We start from the raw sequence: 19,360 nt of genomic DNA, 5'->3' as shown, positions 1-19,360 counted from the left end.
GGTCTCAACTGTTATTTCCCTAATACTGCCATTCCTTTCCTCCAATGTTGTTTTCATTTCTGTGATTAATAAGTTTATTATTGCTTACATACTTTTCTTATCTATGGTTACTTCTGGCTGATTAGTAGTTTCCTCTGGTTTCGTGTCTTCATTCATTGTAGTAGCAGTTTTATTTGTTTTTGATCTACCCATTTTTTGATTCATGTGTTTTTTATTTTTATGTTATGTTGTTCCTCATTTGTTGTGTTTGATTACAAGCAACACTGTACTAAATACCTTTATGATAAATGCAATCACCAACCTCAGAAGTTGCAATAGCAACTGAAGCAAGGACTGAAGCAGTTTAATCACTACCAGTTAGCCAAACAATGCCTCCACACCATGAAAAAATAGCAACCAAGTCCTAATAAAGAAGAAATAAAAAGGAAGAAAGGGATAGCAAGAATAGAAAATTATGCAAATCTAATATTCACTGTTTATTCTAGGGGTAGCAAGATAAGAAAGGAAAGTACAGCATAGATACACACATAGAGAGTGCACTATGAGTCAGATTCATTCCCCAAAATAATCCACAAATGAATATCAGTGAATTCAGAAAGCCAAAGATGAAGGAAGGAAGAAAGGTAGACAAGATAAAAAGAAAGTGAAACAAGAAAGAGAAAAGAAAAAAGATAAGAAAAAGAGCTGTAATAAAAGAGCAGTGAAAGGTAAGTTTTTTAATTGATTAATTAATTTATTTTATTTTATTTTTTTAATTAGCTAGGAGGAGGGAGAAGGGGAGAGTGGGTAGAGAAAGTAGGAGTAGTGAAACCAAGTTCCTCTCGCAATAGATAAGACGCCAGTCCCCTAGTAATGAAAAATAACCTAAGAGTTAATTCTGGTCAACCTAAGGGGGGGGGAAGATACACCTTTATATAATATTAATAATAAAATAGAGCAGGGTAAAAAACCTGTCCCAGATTGCCTCAAGCCTCCTGGGCAGAGGCAACTGATTGCTAAGAAAGTAAAACAAACAAACAAACAAAAAAAAAAGCAGAAAAAAACTCAGGAATAGATAAGAATAGCAGGAATAGACAAGAATAGCAGGAATAGACAGGCAAATCTACTATCCACTGTATATTCTAGGGGTAGTTAGAGGAGAAAGGGAAATAGAGCAGAAATACATGCAGAGAGAATCCACTGTGAGTCAGATTTCTTCCCCAAAATAATTCCCAAATGTGTATCAGTGAATTCAGAAAGCTGAAGGAGGAATGAATAAAGGATGACAAGAATAAGAAAAAGAAGAAAGAGAGATAGAGAAAAAAGAAAAGAAAAAGAGAAGAAAAATAACAGTAATAAAAGAGCAATGAAAGGAAAGAGTTTTATTTATTTATTTATTTATTTATTTATTATTATTTAAGTAGCTAGGAAGGGGGGAGGGAGAGAGTGGGCTGGGTAGGTGTTGTTTTCGATGGGTTATGTTGTTTTCACTGGGCTGGCTTCATGGGTGGGTAACAGATGACCAGGGACTCCTGGTTGAGCTGTAGGAAGTATCTCTTTATTCATGCAGGACTCAGCACAATCTAAGCCGAGCTGAGCTAAACTAAAGGTACTGTAAAACTCACAATGCTGTCTTTATATATACTTGCGAAGTAGGGTGGAAACAGGATGTGACATAGAGAGGGTGGAGAGAAAAGTGACTGGTGAAAATCAGAGTGTGACAAAGAGGGGGCAGAGCAGGCGAGAATCCTATCACTGAACCACAAATGCCCTGGAGGGAGGGTGGAACTTGTTAACAGTGGTTATGTAAATAGAATGAAGTGGTTATGTAAATAGAATAGTGTTAAGCAGGGGGGATTTAAACCAAATGAAACAGAAAGGGTCTCATGCATACCAACAGGTAGGTAGGAAGAGTGAAACAAGTTACTTTAGCAGTGATAAGATATCCAGTGTCCCAGCAATAGAAAATACACTAAGAATTAATTCTGGTCAACCTGAAGGAGAGGGGTAAAGGGATACACGTTTATCTAGTATTGATAATAAACTAGAACAGAGTAAAAAAAACTGTCCTGTCTTCAGATTGGATGGCTCCAGATTGCCTCAGGTCCCCTGAGCAGAGGCAGCTGATTGTTGAGAAAATAAAGCAAAAAACAAACAAAGAAACAAAATAAAAACCTCTGGTGGTCTTTCCCTGTCTGAGTAATGCTCTGCTTGGTGGAATATTTTGCAATATTTGTAACTGGAATTGCCACTTAGAAAGAAAAAATGCCAAGGGTTTCAGAAATAAATAGAATTAGAATGAATGACACCCCCTGGTAGGACAGGAATCTTGGTAAAGAAAGAATCTCAGCAGGGGAGATTGCTAGGAGCAGCTCTCTGGCCCCTATGAACTGGTTATGTGGGGGAGGGGTCAGGGGTGTGCTTCGGGAATAATAATTAAAAAAATTTTTTTCCTTTCTTTTTACTCTATTTTTTAACCCGAATTGAGTTATAGTCACCTCTTTGGTGTCACCACTATGACCCCTTATTGACTGTCCTGCTAAAGGCAAAAAATCCTACAGTTTCCAGTAGATGCTGTTGGAGCTCAAGCCACTAACAGCTTCTCAGTCTGCCATCTTCCAGAATCCCTGATTTTTTACTTTTCATTGACAAGTTTTTCTCTCTGAATAGGTAGAGCCTATCTTTGATAATTTATTTTATTGGCAATTGATTTTAAAAAAATAGGTGATATATATTTCTGGCCTACCATATTCCATTGAGTGTAGTAAAAGAAGAGAGTAGCTAGGACTGGGAGAGAGGCACCTAGCAGAAGAGAAATATGGGTGTGTGGCTAGCAGAGAGGGCTGATAGCTACTTAGCTAGCTAGCTAGCTAGCACTATTTGAATGGACAAGTTGGTAGATAGGATTGTCACTGCTAGAATTTGCTGATTTGTGGCCATAAAATTGAAAAAATTTTAATACCAGAAGATGTCAGTCCAGGAGGTGAAACTCAAACATGCTTCCACAAAAATCAGCTGGCTAAAAAAAGAAAGTTAGGATCAGGTAGTCAGAAGGGAAAGAAAAGTGAATAGAATTCTGCCCAGGATGAGTAGTTACAGAAGTACTATCTTGATCCTTGGAAATTCAGAATTCATGAGAAGACCTTGGAAAAGTAGAACATATACAAACTTTTAAATTAATAAACCTTATTACAAGATTCATATGTTTCAGCTTGGTGAAAGTATTAGATTTCTTGTTATAGTTTTCTTCCACTATGAAATGACATAGACAAACATTACTTCTTAAACATATCCATGAAATTTCAAAGATAAATTTTGTGCAAGTACTTCATAAATATTGTAATATCTACAGACAAAAATCAGTTGTTTGTCATAAGGAAAATTAAATGCCTTTAAAACAGAGATTCTGCAATAGATAATTCAGCATCAATAGATGAACAGTTCAATATATTCCTTTCTTTTTTATTTCTTTATTGGGGAATTAACATTTTACAGATGACAGTAATTACAATAGTTTGTACATGCATAATATTTCTTAGTTTTCCACATAATAAAACAACTCCCATTAGGTCCTCTGTCATCATGTTCCAGGACCTGTAATCTTCCTCCTACCTTATCCACCCCAGAGTCTTTTACTCTGGTGCAGTACATCATCAATACATTATTTTCTATAGTAGGTAGAACTACTAAAAGTAAGGGCAGTAAGGAAATAGAAGACTATTATTAAACAGACATCTATAGAGCACTCCACCCAACAAGAACAAAATTGATTTTCTTTTCAAGCTCACATGGACCAGTTTTAATAACTAGACCATATGTTAGACCATAAAACAAGCAAAAATATGTTAGTAAGCCTGAAATCATGCAAAGTACATTCTCCAGTTACAAAGGAATAAAATTAACTATCACTACAGAAAGAAATTCGGGATATTCACAGTTATATGGTAATTAAACAATACATTCCCAAATAACAATTGGATCAAAGAAGAAAGCAAAAGAAGAATGAAGATGTTCTTTGGTGTGAAGAACAATGAAAACTCAGTATAGCAAAATGTAAATGATTTAATGAACACAGTGCTCAGAGAAACTCAAAGTTGTAAAATATCCACACTGTAAGAAAAGATAACATCTTTACTATTGTGAATAATGTTACAAAAAATACGACATGAATATATCTCTTTAAGATATCCAAGACAAGGAAGCAAACTAAATAAACTTTGGAAGATGTATAGATCAGGACAATGTGGCATCTTCATAAAATGGAATATCATTTAAGTTTCAAAAGAAGGATGCCTTGAAATGTCCAATAATATATGTGAACCTTGAGGATATTAATGCTAAATGAAATAAACAGGACACAGAAGGACAAATACTGCATGATTCAAATTATAAATCAAAGTAGAATCAAACTCATTGAATCAGAGAGTATAATGGTGGTTATTAAAATCCTAGGAGAAAGGGCAATGGAAAATTAGTAATCAATGGGCATCAGGTAAGAATTATAGCAGACTAATAGGTTCTCAAAACATGCTATGCAACACTGTGCCAGTTGTCAGCAATAATGCTTTCTAAACTTAGAAATTGGTATAATTTTTCAAAAAACAAACATTTGGCTTCATTGATCTGTTGTATGGGTCTCTTATTTTCAGTGTTGCTTACTTCCACTCTAATTTTAGTGATTTCAGTCTTTCTGGTTGCTTTAGGGTTCCCTTGTTTCTCTTCTTCAAAGTCTTTAAAGCTTGCAGAAAGGTTGTTTACTTGATACTTTCCTTGTACTCTAATGTGTGCTTCTATGGCTATCAGTTTCCCTTTAAGTACTGCTTTAGCTGTTTCCCAAATATTTTGGTAACTCATTTTCATTTTGGTATTCATTTTCATTTGTTTCTAGGCACATTTGAGTTTCTTGCTTGAGTTTCTCTAACCAAGTAGTTATTAAGCAGTATGATGTAGAGTTTTCAAATTTTGTGACTTTTAGTAATTTTTTGTTTGCTGTTGAGTGCTAGCTTTACTGCACTGTGGTCTGAGGAGATACTTGGGATGATTTCAATGTTCTTGAATTTGTTGATACTATCTTTGTATCCTAATGTGGTCTATCTTTGAGCATTTGCTGTGTGGATTTGTAAAGAATGTGTATTCCAGTTTCTTGGGGTGAAGAACTCTGTAAATGTACAGAAGCTATAGTCTGTCCATCTCTTTGATTAATTCTCTTATTTCTTTATTGATTCTCTGCTTAGTTGATCTAAGTGTGAAAGTTTGGTGTTGAAGTATCCTATTATTACTGTATTACTATTGATGTATTTTTGCAGCTCCTGCAATAGGTGTTTGATGTATTTAGATGTGCCCTCATTAGGTGCATATATGTTAATGATTGTTATAGCTTCTTGATTAATCCTCTGATCATTGTATAATGATCTTGCCAAACTTTTATTACTTTATTTCATTTAAAATCTATTGTGTCAGAGATGATAAGACTGTTCTTGCTTTTTTTTTGGTCCATTGTGTATGACAGTTTGCCATCCATTCATTTTAAGTCTGTGTTTGTATTGTTGGGTCAGGTGGGATTCTTGCAAGCATCATATGTTTGGGCTTTGTTTTCTGATGCATCCTCCTAGTCTCTGCCTTTTAATGGGTGAATTTAAGCATTGGCATTTATTGATATAATTGGTTTAATGTATTGCAGTGCCATTATTCAACAATTTTTATTTTCTTTGATATATGGCAAGTATTTTGGTGATATTGTTGTTTACAGGAGGTCTTATAGAACCTCTTAACATATATCATGTATGGGTATGAAACTAAACCACTAAGATCTTATAATTTTCTCACTATTGATAAATCAGTAGTAATAAAAATATTTAAAAAATAATAGGGAAAATGAGACAAAGAGAAAGTTAGGAGGAAGGTGACACAGAAAATATAAAGAGTTCAATAGCAGTAAATATAATTCAAGAATAAGATTTGAATGTAAAAAAAATTCCTCAGGCAAAAATAAATGTTTTATCTATTCTACTGAGAAGAAATTCTATATATTTCTTAGGACTATTTGTTTGGGCACCTTAAAATATTAAATTAATCAAAAAATATAAGTAAAACATGAACCTGTTACCGTAAGTACCCTGTTTTGTTTATATTGCCAAATACTTTACAACCATGTTCATTAAAAAAAAAAACTTAACTATTTCTTATTTGTTTTGTTAATTGGATCATTAAATGTAGCATATAAAAACCAGAAGCAGAATTTTCTGTTTGAAGGATAAAATTATTTAAATGTCCATTATTGCAGTAAGGAGCAACCAAAAAAATCCCAACATGTAAATGAAAACTAAAAAAAGTCATGCCAGGCTGAGGACATAACAAAGTTATCAAAATATTTTTGTGAGTTGGGTGGTAGCACAGCAGGTTAAGTGCAAGTGACACAAAGCGCAAGGACGGCATAAGGATCCCAGTTCCAGCCCCGGCTCCCCACTTGCAGGGAGGTTGCTTCACAGGCATTGAAGCAGGACTGCAGGTGTCTATCTTTCTCTCCTCCTCTCTGTCATCCCCTCTTCTCTCCATTTCTCTCTGTCCTAACAATGACAACATCAATAACAATAATAACTACAACAATGAAAAACAACAAGGACAACAAAAGAGAAAATAAATTAAAAAAATATTTTCATGCCTGAGTATGTAATATTGTAAGTTCAATTACAGAAACCAACATAAATCAAAATTGAATAGCAGGAGGCTGGATGGTAGGTAGCATACCCAATTAAGCACACATATACACAAGGATCTGGGTTTGAGCCACTCACGGGAGAAACACTTCATGAGTGGAGAAACAGGTCTGCAGGTGTCTATCCTTCACTGTCCCTCTCTATCTCTTCTTCTCTCTGTTTCTATCTGTCCTGTAAAATAAAAAGAAAAGAAAAAAAATGTGCAGTGCCCTGATTAATAACAATAATTATAATCATCATCATCTTATGGATTTACTGACTATAAAATTAATAGATCCATAAGATAATAAATTCATGTTGTTATTCTTGCTTTACAAACTAAGACAAAACATCATACAGGGTAACACATTTAAAATATGGGACAAAATCCGTATTCTCGAAATTTTCAAGTTGTTTTGGTACACAAATTCAATACAAAATGATATTTTTTGGGGGGAGGGTTGGTATTACAGAGGTTAACATAAACTATATTCATGCATGAGGCTCTAGATTCAGTCCCCAGCACCACAGTAAATGAGAGCTGAGTAATGCAGAAAGGAGAGGGGAGAGGGGAGAGGGGAGAGAGAGAGACCATATGATAAAATACTATTTTGTTTCATTGAACACATAGTTGCCTCCTAGCTACAGAGATCACATTTAGCTATGTCATGCATAATTAGACAGCATTAAAAAAAAGGTCAAATATGCAGTAGATTTCTAGCTAATTGTTATTACATAAGAGATTAGTTAGCACAAAATTTCAAAGGAAATTGATCTCAATTTGTTGCTTTTCAACACCAAAAAAGTTAAGTTGCACATGTTTTTCAGTTTATCTTAAATTCATCTGAATAAAGCAATCATTCCAACATATCTTCAGCATTTTGCAATGTCAGATGTTGCTTCCAGCTGCAAGAAAATTTATCTTTTGTGCTTTTTTATGCTCTAAGCAACTTAGAATGTTTACATATGTAGAAACAGTAGCTCCATGCAGAGTCCAGCACCCAAGAGGTAGATGTTTCTATACACTATTAGACAATCTCAAAGACAACATTGTCAAGTACATAATGATTGGCTTTTCATATGGGGCCCAACATTTCAACAGAGCCTTTATTATTCATACAATCTGGATTTAGTTCATCTTCCATAGACACTCCAGATTAAATTTCCTTCATTATCATTATAGAACTAGATGAATAAGTGGCACATCTGTTCATGAAGTAGTTTATTATCTGTTCAGATGAGAGTTGGGATGAACAGAAAAATAACTATGGAGAAGGCAAATGCACCCGGATTTATACTCACTGTGAAATGCAGGACCAGCTTTAATATCTTTGAGAATCCACTGGTACCCCCTCCCCTCCACTGAATGGGGAATTATTACTTAATGAGTTGGGAAGTTTGTCATAGGGAAAAATGCAAAGCAGACAGGAATCATACCAAAACAAACACATATAAACCTATGATGTGAAAGGGGTCTAATGAAGACCTATATTGTTAAATCCAATTTCCAACCCATCCTTCCAAAAGAAGCTTGAGGATGTGTAAATATTTCCTCAACAATCTCAAATCAGAAATTTCTCATGCAAAACAAAACTGCATAAATACATCTGCTGATAATGAAGGCATCAAGATATTACAGCAGTACCATTTGCAACAGGTTTACAATCTTTTAAAATTTTAAATTAATTTAAAATTTAATAAAATTTTAATTAAATCTTTTTCTCACTGTTAGGCTTGCAGCATCTATAAAGTCTAAAGAATCGATGTACCAAACTCTCATACAATAAGGCATTTGACTGCAGTGTGATGTGACTTCCAATGCATCACAACCAAAGTTATAAAATTTAATTTAGTGTGGTCCCGGAGGTTGCACAGTGATAAAGCTTTGGACTCTCAAGCATGAGGTCCTGAGTTCGATCTCTGGCAGCACATGTACCAGAGTGATGTCTGATTTTTTCTCTTTCCTCCTATCTTTCTCATTAATAAATAAATAAAATTTTTTTTTAAATTTAATTTAGCTTGGTTTTTGTTAATATACAGCAAGTCCTCAATTCATATAATTTAATTCAGCCTAATTTTGTTATAAGATTGATAAGAAAGAAATGAATATATGTGTATATATATATATATATATATATATATAGAGAGAGAGAGAGAGAGAGAGAGAGAGAGAGAGAAGAGAGACCAAAGCATTATTTATCTCTGGCTTATGGTGGTGCCCCTTTCCCCTGCTCCTTCAGGTTGACCAGAATTAACTCTTAGTGTATTTTCCATTGCTAGGGGACCGGGTGTCTTATTCACTGCTAAAATAACTTGTCTCACTTTTACTACCGCCCCTACCCATTCTCCCCCCACCCTGCATAGCTAATTAAATAAAAAAATAAATTAAAAAAAACTCTTTACTTTCACTGCTCTTTTATTACTGTTCTTTTTCTTATCTTTTTTTTTCTCTCTTTTTTCTTCTTTTTCTCATTCTTGTCATCCTTTCTTCCTTAATCCTTCAGCTTTCTGAATTCACTGATACACGTTTGGGAATTATTTTGGGGAAGAAATCTGACTCAGAGTGGACTCTCTCTGTGTGTATCTCTGCTCAACTTCCCTTTCTCCTTTAGCTACGCATAGAATATACAGTGGATAGTAGATTTGCATAATTGTCTATTCTTGCTATTCTTGTCTAGTCCTGAGGGTTTTTTTTTTTTCTTAACAATCAGCTGCCTCTGCTCAGGAGGCTTGAGGCAATCTGGGACAGGTTTTCTACCCTGCTCTATTTTAAGATTAATATTATATAAAGGCATATATCTCGCCCCCTTTAGGTTGACCAGAATTAACTCTTAGGGTATCTTTTATTGCTAGGGTAGTGGGATATCTTATCTACAGTGAAAGGAACTTGTCTCATTACTTGTACATCCTCTACAGACTCTCCCTTCTTCCTCCTCATAGCTAATTAATAATAATAATAATAAAATAAAAAATAAAATAATCAATTAAAAAAACTTTCGTTTCACTGCTTTTTAATTACAGCTCTTTTTCTTATCATTTCTCTTTTCTCTCTCTTGTCTCTCTTTTCTTTATCTTGTCATACATTTCTTCCTTCTTTTTTGTCTTTCTGAATTTGTGAATTATTTTGGGGAAGAAATATGACTTAGAGTGGACTCTCTATGTGTGTATCTCTGCTCTATTTCCTTTCTCCTCTTGCTACCCATAAAATATACAGTGGATAGTAGATTTCCATAACTGTCTATTCTTGCTATCACTTCTTTCCTTTCTCTTTCTTCTTCACTTGGACTTGGTTGCTATTTTTTCATGGACTGGAGACATTGTTTGACTAACTGGTAGTGATTAAACTGCTTCAATACTTGCTTCAGTTGCTATTGTAATTCAGTGTTGCTTATACTCAAGACACAACAATTGAGGAACAACAGAGCATAAAAATAAGAAACACATACATCAAAAAAATTGGTAGATCAAAAACAAATAAAACTGCTACTACAATGAATGAAGACAAGAGCCCAAAAGAAACTACAAATCAGACAGAAGTAACCATAAATAAGAAAAGTATGCAAGCAATAATAAACTTATTAATCACAGAAATGAAAACAACATTGGAGGAAAGGAATGGCAGTATTAGGGAAACAACAGTTGAGACCCCCCAAGGAAAATATTGATTCTCTTGAGGCAATTAGAAAACTGAAAGCTGAAATAGCTGAATTGAGAAAAGAAGCTGAGGGAAGGGAAAGCAGACTAACAGAAGCAGAAAACAGAATTAGTCAGACAGAGGGTGAGTAAAAGAAAACTAATAAAGAGGTGAAAGAGCTCAAAAAGAGATTGAGAGACACTGAAAACAAAAACAGACATATGGGATGATCTCAAAAGAAGTAACAATCGTATAATTGGCATGTCAGAGGAAGAAAGAGAGGAAGGGGAAGGAAACATTATAGAGGAAATAATACAAGAAAACTTCCCAGACCTGAATAACAGAAAGGGTATCAAGATTGAAGAGGCCCAGAGAGTTCCAAACAGAATGAACCCAGACCTGAAGACACCAAGACACATCATAATCACAATGAGAAGGAGTATGGATAAAGAAAGGATCCTAAGGCTACAAGAGAGAAACAAAATTCACATACAGGGGAAAACCCATAAGATTATCTGCAGACTTCAACACTCAAACTCTAAAAGCCAGAAGAGAATGGCAAATTATCTACTGAGCCCTGACTGAAAAAGGGTTTCAACCAACGATAATATATCCCGCTAGACTTGGATTCAACCTAAATGGAGAGATCAAAACCTTCTTAGACAAACAAAATGTAAAGGAGGCAAGCATCACCAAACTGGCCCTGAAAGAGGTTCTAAAAGACCTCTTATAAACAAGAACATCACTATAATACTTGCAATATATAGAGCAAACAAAAGGTTTTTTTTTTGAACAATGGCACTACAGTACATTAAATCCATAATATCAATAAATGTCAATGGCTTAAAATAACCCATCAAAAGTCACAGAGTGTAGGGATGGATCAGAAAACATAACCCAACCATATGCTGCTTGCAAGAATCCCATCTGTCACAACAAGATAAACACAGACTTAAAGTGAAAGGATGGAAAACTATGATACAGGCTAATGGACCACAAAAAAGGGCAGTAACAGCCATTATAATCTCAGACACAATAGATTTTAAATTAAATAAAGTAATAAAAATAGGCAAGGACATATCATAATGATTAGAGAGGATCAATCAGACAAGAAGACTTAACAATTATTAACATCTATGCACCCAATTAGGGACCTTCTAAATACATCAAGCACTTACTGAAAGAATTTCAAAAATGTATCAATAGTAATACAATAATAGTGGGAGACTTCAATACCCCACTCTCACACTTAGACAGATCAACAAAGCAGAGAACCAACAAAGATACAAGAGAACTGAATGAAGAGATTGACAGACTAGACCTCTTGGATTTTTTCAGAGTCCTTCACCCAAAAAACTGGAATACACCTTCTTTTCAAATCCACATAACACATACTCAAGGATAGACCACATGTTAGGCCGCAAAGACAGCACAAATAAATTCAAGAGCATCGAAATCATCCCTAGTATCTTCTCAGACCACAGTGGAGTAAAACTAACATTTAACAACAAACAGAAAATTATTAAAAGTCACAGAATTTGGAATCTGAACAAAATACTCCTTAAGAACCACTGGGTCAGAGAGTCACTCAAGCAGGAAATTCAAATATTCCTGGAAACAAATGAAAATGAAGACACAACCTATCAAAATATTTGGGACACAGCTAAAGCAGCACTGAGAGGGAAACTTATAGCCATACAATCACATATTAAACAACAAGGAAATGCTCAAATGAACGACCTTACTGCACACCTCAAGGACCCAGAGGAAGAGGAACAAAGGAACCCTAAAGCAAACAGAAGGACAGAAATCACTGAAATTAGAGCAGAAATAAACAACATCGAAAATAAGAGAACCATACAAAAGATCAATGAAACCAAATGTTGGTTCTTTGAAAGATTAAGCAAAATTGACAAACCCTAGCCAGATTCACCAAACAAAAAAGAGAGAAGACAAATTAATAGAATTGTAAATGATGGAGGAGATATCACAACTGACACCACAGAAAACCAGAGAATCATGCAAAACCTTTATAAAGAACTATATGCCAACAAGCTAGAGAATCTGGAAGAAATGGAACGATTCCTAGAAAAATATGCCCTTCAAAAACTGAACCAAGAAGAACTACAAAACCTAAATGCACAAATCACAGACAAAGAAACTGAAACCGTTATTAAGAATCTCCCCAACAACAGAAGTACTGGAACAGATAGCTTCACAAACGGATTCTACAAAACCTTCAGGAAACAGTACCCTTCTTAAGTTTTTCCATAAGATTGAAGAAACAGGAATAGTCCCTTCCGCCTTCTATGAAGCATTCAACATCACCCTGATACCTAAAGAAGATAGGGACACAACAAAAAAGGAAAACTACAAACCAATATCTCTGATGAAAATAGATGCCAAAATATTAAACAAGATCTTGGCCAACCGGATACAGAAACATATCAAAAAGATAGTTCATCACGACCAAGTGGAATTCATCCAAGGAATGCAAGGTTGGTTCAACATTCGTAAGTCAATCAATGTCATTCACCACATTAATAAAAGCAAACCCAAAAACCACATGATTATCTCAATAGATGCAGAGAAAGCCTTTGACAAAATCCAACACCCATTCATGCTCAAAACTCTACAAAAAATGGGAATAGATGGGAAATTCCTCAAGATAGTGGAATCTATATATAGCAAACCTACAGCCAATATCATACTCAATGGACAGAAACTGAAAGCATTCCCCCTCATATCAGTGACTAGACAGGGCTGTCCACTGTCACCGTTACTCTTCAACATAGTATTGGAAGTTCTTGCCATAGCAATCAGGCAAGAGAAAGAAATCAAAGGAATACAGAATGGAAGGGAATAAGTCAAGCTCTCACTATTTGCAGATGATATGATAGTATACATAGAAAAGCCTAAAGAATCTAGCAGAAAACTACTGGAAGTTATTAGCCAATATAGCAAGGTGTCAGGCTACAAAATCAATGTACAAAAATCAGTGGTATTTCTTTATGCAAACACTAGACCTGAAGAAGAAGACATCCAGAAATCACTCCCATTTACTGTTTCAGCAAAATCAATCAAATACTTAGGAATAAAGTTGACCAAAGAAGTGAAAGACTTATATACTGAAAACTATGAGTTGCTACTCAAGGAAATAGAAAGTGATACCAAGAAATGGAAAGATATCCCATGCTCATGGATTGGAAGAATAAATATCATAAAAATGAATATTCACCATAGAGTCATATACAAATTTAATGCAGTACCCATCAACGTTCCACCAAGCTTCTTTAAGAGAATAGAACAAACACTACAATCATTTATCTGGAACCTGAAAACACCTAGAACTGCCAAAACCATCTTAAGGAAAAGAAACACAAATGGAGGCATCACACTCCCAGACCTTAAACTATATTATAAAGCTATCATCATCAAGACAGCATGGTACTGGAACAAAAATAAGCACACAGACCAGTGGAACAGAATTGGAAGCCCAGAAATAAATCCCCACACCTATGGACATCTAATCTTTGATAAGGGGGCCCAAAGTATTAAATGGAAAAAGGAGGCTCTCTTCAATAAATGATACTGGGAAAACTGGATTGAAGCATGCATAAGAATGAAATTGAACCACTTTATCTCACCAGAAACAAAAATCAACTCCAAATGGATCAAAGGCCTGGATGTCAGACCAGAAACAATCAAATACTTAGAGGAAACCATTGGTAAAACACTTTCCCACCTACACGTCAAGGACATCTTTGATGAATCAAACCCAATTGCAAGTAAGACTAAAGCAGAAACAAAACCAATGGGACTACATCAAATTGAAAAGCTTCTGCACATGCAAAGAAACTATTAAACAAACAAAGAGACCCCTCACAGAATGGGAGAAGATCTTCACATGCCATACATCAGACAAGAAACTAATAACCAAAATATATAAAGAGCTCAGCAAACTTAGCACCAAAAAAGCAAATGACACCATCCAAAAATGGGCCAAGGATATGAACAAAACATTCACTACAGAGGAGATCCAAAAGGCTAACAAACATGTGAAAAACTGCTCTAGGTCACTGATTGTCAGAGAAGTGCAAATTAAGACAACAGTAAGATACCACCTCACTCCTGTAAGAATGGCATACATCAAAAAGGACAGCAGCAACAAATGCTGGAGAGGTTGTTGGGACAGAGAAAGCCTTTTACATTGTTGGTGGGAATGTAAATTGGTACAGCCTCTGTGGAGAGCAGTCTGGAAAACTCTCAGAAGTCCTTCCATATGATCCAGTAATTCCTCTCCTGGGGTTATACCCCAAGGACTCCATAACACCCAAGCAAAAAGAGGTGTGTACTCATAGAGTACACAAAAAGAGGTGTGTTCATAGCAGCACAATTCATAATAGCTAAAACCAGGAAGCAACCCAGGTGCCCAACAATAGATGAGTGGCTGAGAAAGCTGTGGTATATATACACAATGGAATACTATGCAGCTATCAAGAACAATGAACCCACCTTCTCTGACCCATCTTGGACGGAGCTAGAAGGTATTATGTTAAGTGAGCTAAGTCAGAAAGATAAAGATGAGTATGGGATGATCCCACTCATCAACAGAAGTTGACTAAGAAAATCTGAAAGGGAAACTAAAAGCAGGACTAGACCAAATTGTAAGGGCACCAAAGTAAAAGCCTTGTGGTGAGGGGTAGACATGCAGCATCCTGGGACAGTGGGGAGTGGGAGTGGGTAGGAGGGATGGGTCACAGTCTTTTGGTAGTGGGAATGGTGTTTATGTACACTCCTAGTAAAGTTTAGTCATATAAATCACTAGTTAATATGAGAGGGGGAAAATTAATTGTATGTCTTAAAGTTCTTAAAACCCAGACTGAGTCTTTTTAATATAGGATGTGTATTTGATATTTGGACTCTCTCAAAATCCTAGACCAAGTAGATCAGAAGCAACCAATAGCACAGCTATATACAAGATACTGGGTACTGTACAGCAAACCCTAACAAAAGGACTTTTCAAAGTTAACCCAAATACCAAATAATGTGATGATAACAGTAACTATCCATTGTCTTTTTGAACCCTAAGACAGCAGAAACCTCACATCTCCACTATAGAGCCCCTACTTCCCCCAGTCCTGGAACCTTTGGATAGGGCCCACTTTCCCGTATGCCTCTCCCAATCCATATCAAATAATATTGCATCCGCCGATCACAACCTAATCAACACAACAATTGCCACCTCAACATGCTTCAGCTCAGACTGTGTCCAGAGACTTCACATGTGGAATGACAACCCTTCCGCTTCATTTCTCGGGTGAGACCTTTCCTTTCATAGTATTCTCTAATTCTATCCCAGGTGGTTCACTTTCTAACAAAGTCCCCAAACCTAGATATACAGCAGTTTCTGTGAGAGAGAGCATATGTTCACACATATCCATAAACTAGTGCAAAGTATATACCTGAAAGCAGAAGTACACTAGAGTTTGCAGTGAGTACCTCCCTAACACTTCCTCTCCACTATTCCAAGCTTTGGGTCCATGATTGCTCAACAATTTGTTTGGCTTTGTATGTTAACTCTCTTTTCAGCCACCAGGTTTCAGATGCCATCAGGATGCCAGCCAGGCTTCCTTGGACTGAAGACCACACCAATATGTCCTGGAGCTTTGCTTCCCCAGAGACCCACCCTACTAGGGAAAGAGAGAGGCAGACTGGGAGTATGGACCAACCAGTCAATGTCCATGTTCAGCAGGGAAGCAATTACAGAAGCCAGACCTTCCACAATGTCCCTGGGTCCATGCTCCCAGAGTGATAGAGAATGGGAAAGCTATCAGGGGAGGGAGTGGGATATGGAGATTGGGTGGTGGGAATTGTTGTAGTTGTACCCCTCCTAACCTATAGATTTGTTAATTTATCCTTTCTTAAATAAAAGATAAATAAAAAAATACTTTTAACTATGTTCATTAGCTTATTCACATTAATTAAAATTGAAATTCAAATTAAAAAATAAATAAAAAATAAAAGCAAAAATGTTTCCCTAAAACCAACAGTAAATTTTTCTTCCACCTCAATGCTCCTTTCTAATTTTGAATCAGTCCCTGTGGACTTAAACTTGAAATTATCTTAGTACTTTAAACACAATTTCTTGAATCAATCATTGATAAAAGTAATGGCTCTAATTGTTACCCATACCCAGAAAAGTGATATTGATTCTTGTTTATGTTTATTTTTAAAAATAAACATTAAGTTTAATTATATGTTTGTATTTATTTATTATTATTGGATAGTGACTTAAAAATTGAGAGGGGAGGAGGAGATAAGAGAGGAAGACATAGAAAGACACCTATGATCCTACTTCACTACTTGTGAAGTTCTCTTTATGCAGTTGGGGACAAGGGACTTGAACACGGGTCTTGCACATTGATGTGAATGCTTAGCCAGGCGTGCTACTGCCTGGCCCCTTGATGTTGATTCTTCATACTCCAAGGCTGCAGTCCAAAGAGACAGAAATGAGATGAAGGGGCAGCTCCATATCATAGAGTAGATAGAGGTCTTCTTGTAGCTTTTTGTTGGAATCTGTACGGTTTTCTGTTTAAATTCTCATGTCAACTGCAAATAGTGATAGCATTATTTATTCTCTTTTCACTTGAATTACCTTTATATCATTTTAGTAGCTAAGTTTTCTGGCTAACACTCCACAGTCATATTAATCAGGGGTGCTGAGAGTAGACATTCTTGTTTCATTCAAAGATTTGTTTCTCCAAATCTTTGAGTAAAACAGTTTTTTTCACATTGAGCATGTGTACATTTGTGTGTGTGTGTGTGTGTTTGCTACTATTTATTAATTCTAGTTTTTCATTAAATAAATTTGATCTTATTTTCTGTAAAAACAAATGGAAATATTGTCAAGGCTATAGGGTAAGAGGGGCACATTTCCACACAGTGCCCCCACCCCCCCGAGCTCCATATCCAATCCTCACTTTACCTAAGGTAATTGAAATATTTAATGAAATTCTTATCAAAATCTTTTTTTCCCTAACCATTCTTAATAATTCTACCTATTTTTTTCTTTTTAAAAAAATTTATGTTTTTGTTTAACTTCATTCAAATTAGTGATTTAGTACTGATTGACAAGATTGTGGGATAAGAGGGGTATAATAATTCTTATAATTCCCACCACTAGTATTCCATATACCCTAACCTCCAAAGACTAGTTTCCCTAGTCTTTATCCCTCTAGGAGTATGGACCAAAGATCTTTATTGGGAGCAGAACGTGGAAGGTCTGGCTTCTGTAATTACTTCTCTGCTAGACACGGACATTGACTGGTTGAACATTACCCCCAGCCTATTTCTATCTTTCCCTAGTGGGATAGGGCTCTGGGGAGGTGGGGTTCCAGGACACATTGGTGAGGTTGTTTGCCCAGTATGGTAACATGGTAGCATTTGCAACTTGGTGGCTGAAAAGCAATAAGATATAAAGCAGAATAATTTGGTGGTCCATGAGGTGAAGCAATGGATAAAACATTTTATTCTCAAGCATAAGGTCCCAAGTTCAATCCCTGGTAACACATGTACCAGAGTAATATCTGGTTCTTTCTCTCTCCTGTTTTTCTCATTGATAAATAAAATATTTAAGGGGCTGGGTAGTGGTGCACTTGATTGAGTGCATATGTTACAACATGCAAGGATCCAGGTTTGAACCCCAGTCCCCATGTGCAGAGGGAAAGCTTCAGGAGTGGTGAAACAGGGCTGCAGATGTCTCCCTGTCTCTCTCCCTGTCTTTATCCATATTCCTCTCAATTTCTGGCTGTCGCTATCCAACAAAAATAAAAAAGTAATAAAAAATATTTTTAAAAAACAACTGGCTTAATATCCAGAGACCTAAGGGTTAAAGTATAGCAGATGAAATTTGAGGCCTTATATTTTATATATATTCTAAGAAGCCCATGACTTTACTCATTTTTGACTGAGTCCAACAGCTAACATGAAGGTGAGCTGGCTAGGAGTATTTTCTGGGAAGATGGTGTCAAAGTTGAGGATAGGACTAGCAGCTGAATAAGGGGAGGAGAAAGGCTCTCAAATATGGGAAAAGTATATAAATACCATTAACTGAAAACTCCATAGATCTGACCTGGGGTCCGTGTCTATTCATATTCACCACAGGAGCCTGTGTAACCTCTTCATCCCTATAGGTCTGAGCTCACATATGGTCATAGCCAGGAACATTCTAGGCTGCACTCATTTCAGGACCAGTCTTCCTTGAGTTACAGAGTATGTTGACCCAGGCTCCCACCAGCGAGTTGGGCAATTTCTACCACTGTTGTTCTACATTGAGGGAAAGGTACTATAAAATCCACAAGAGGGTTTATGATGTTGTTCTTCATAGAGATGACCAGTGATGTCTAGGCTCATAATATCTATAATGGGAATCCCAGGATTCCCTGACCAGGGCACCAGGTGATGGAGTGGCCTAGTAGTGACCAAAAGAACCATCAATGAAGTGTGATAGTCTCTTGCCCTTATCCAGTTTTTATAGTTCTTACTTTATCTGAAATGGTTAGGCTTAGAGTGGTTGAGCAAACTGAAATGGGAAGTATGTGAGAAGGGTAGCTAGGTCTAAGTAGAAACTATTTGATTAAGTACTTTATTATTTTTATTTATTTATTGGGGAATTAATGTTTTACACTTGACAGTAAATACAATAGATTGTACATGCATAATATTTCTTAGTTTTCCATATAATAATACACCCCTACTAGGTCCTCTGTCATCCTTCTTGGACCTGTATTCCCCCCACCCCCACCCCAGAGTCTTTTACTATGGTACAATACACTAATTCCAGTTCAGGTTCTACTTGTATTTTGCTCTTCTGATCTTGTTTTTCAACTTCTGCCTGAGAGTGAGATCATCAGATATTCATCCTTCTGTTTCTGACTTATTTTAGATTAAGTACTTTATGGTGTCTTTTTTAGGTCTATTTGCTTGCTGCACATATTGAGTCACTGTAGAGTTTTGCACACTTTTACTTTAAGGTATATATATTCCCCCA

Source organism: Erinaceus europaeus, chromosome 2 (assembly GCF_950295315.1).
Source record: "Erinaceus europaeus chromosome 2, mEriEur2.1, whole genome shotgun sequence".
In the NCBI taxonomy this organism is placed as follows: domain Eukaryota; kingdom Metazoa; phylum Chordata; class Mammalia; order Eulipotyphla; family Erinaceidae; genus Erinaceus; species Erinaceus europaeus.
The sequence above is the reverse complement of the archived record's forward strand: the minus strand, read 5'-3'. Positions refer to the sequence as shown.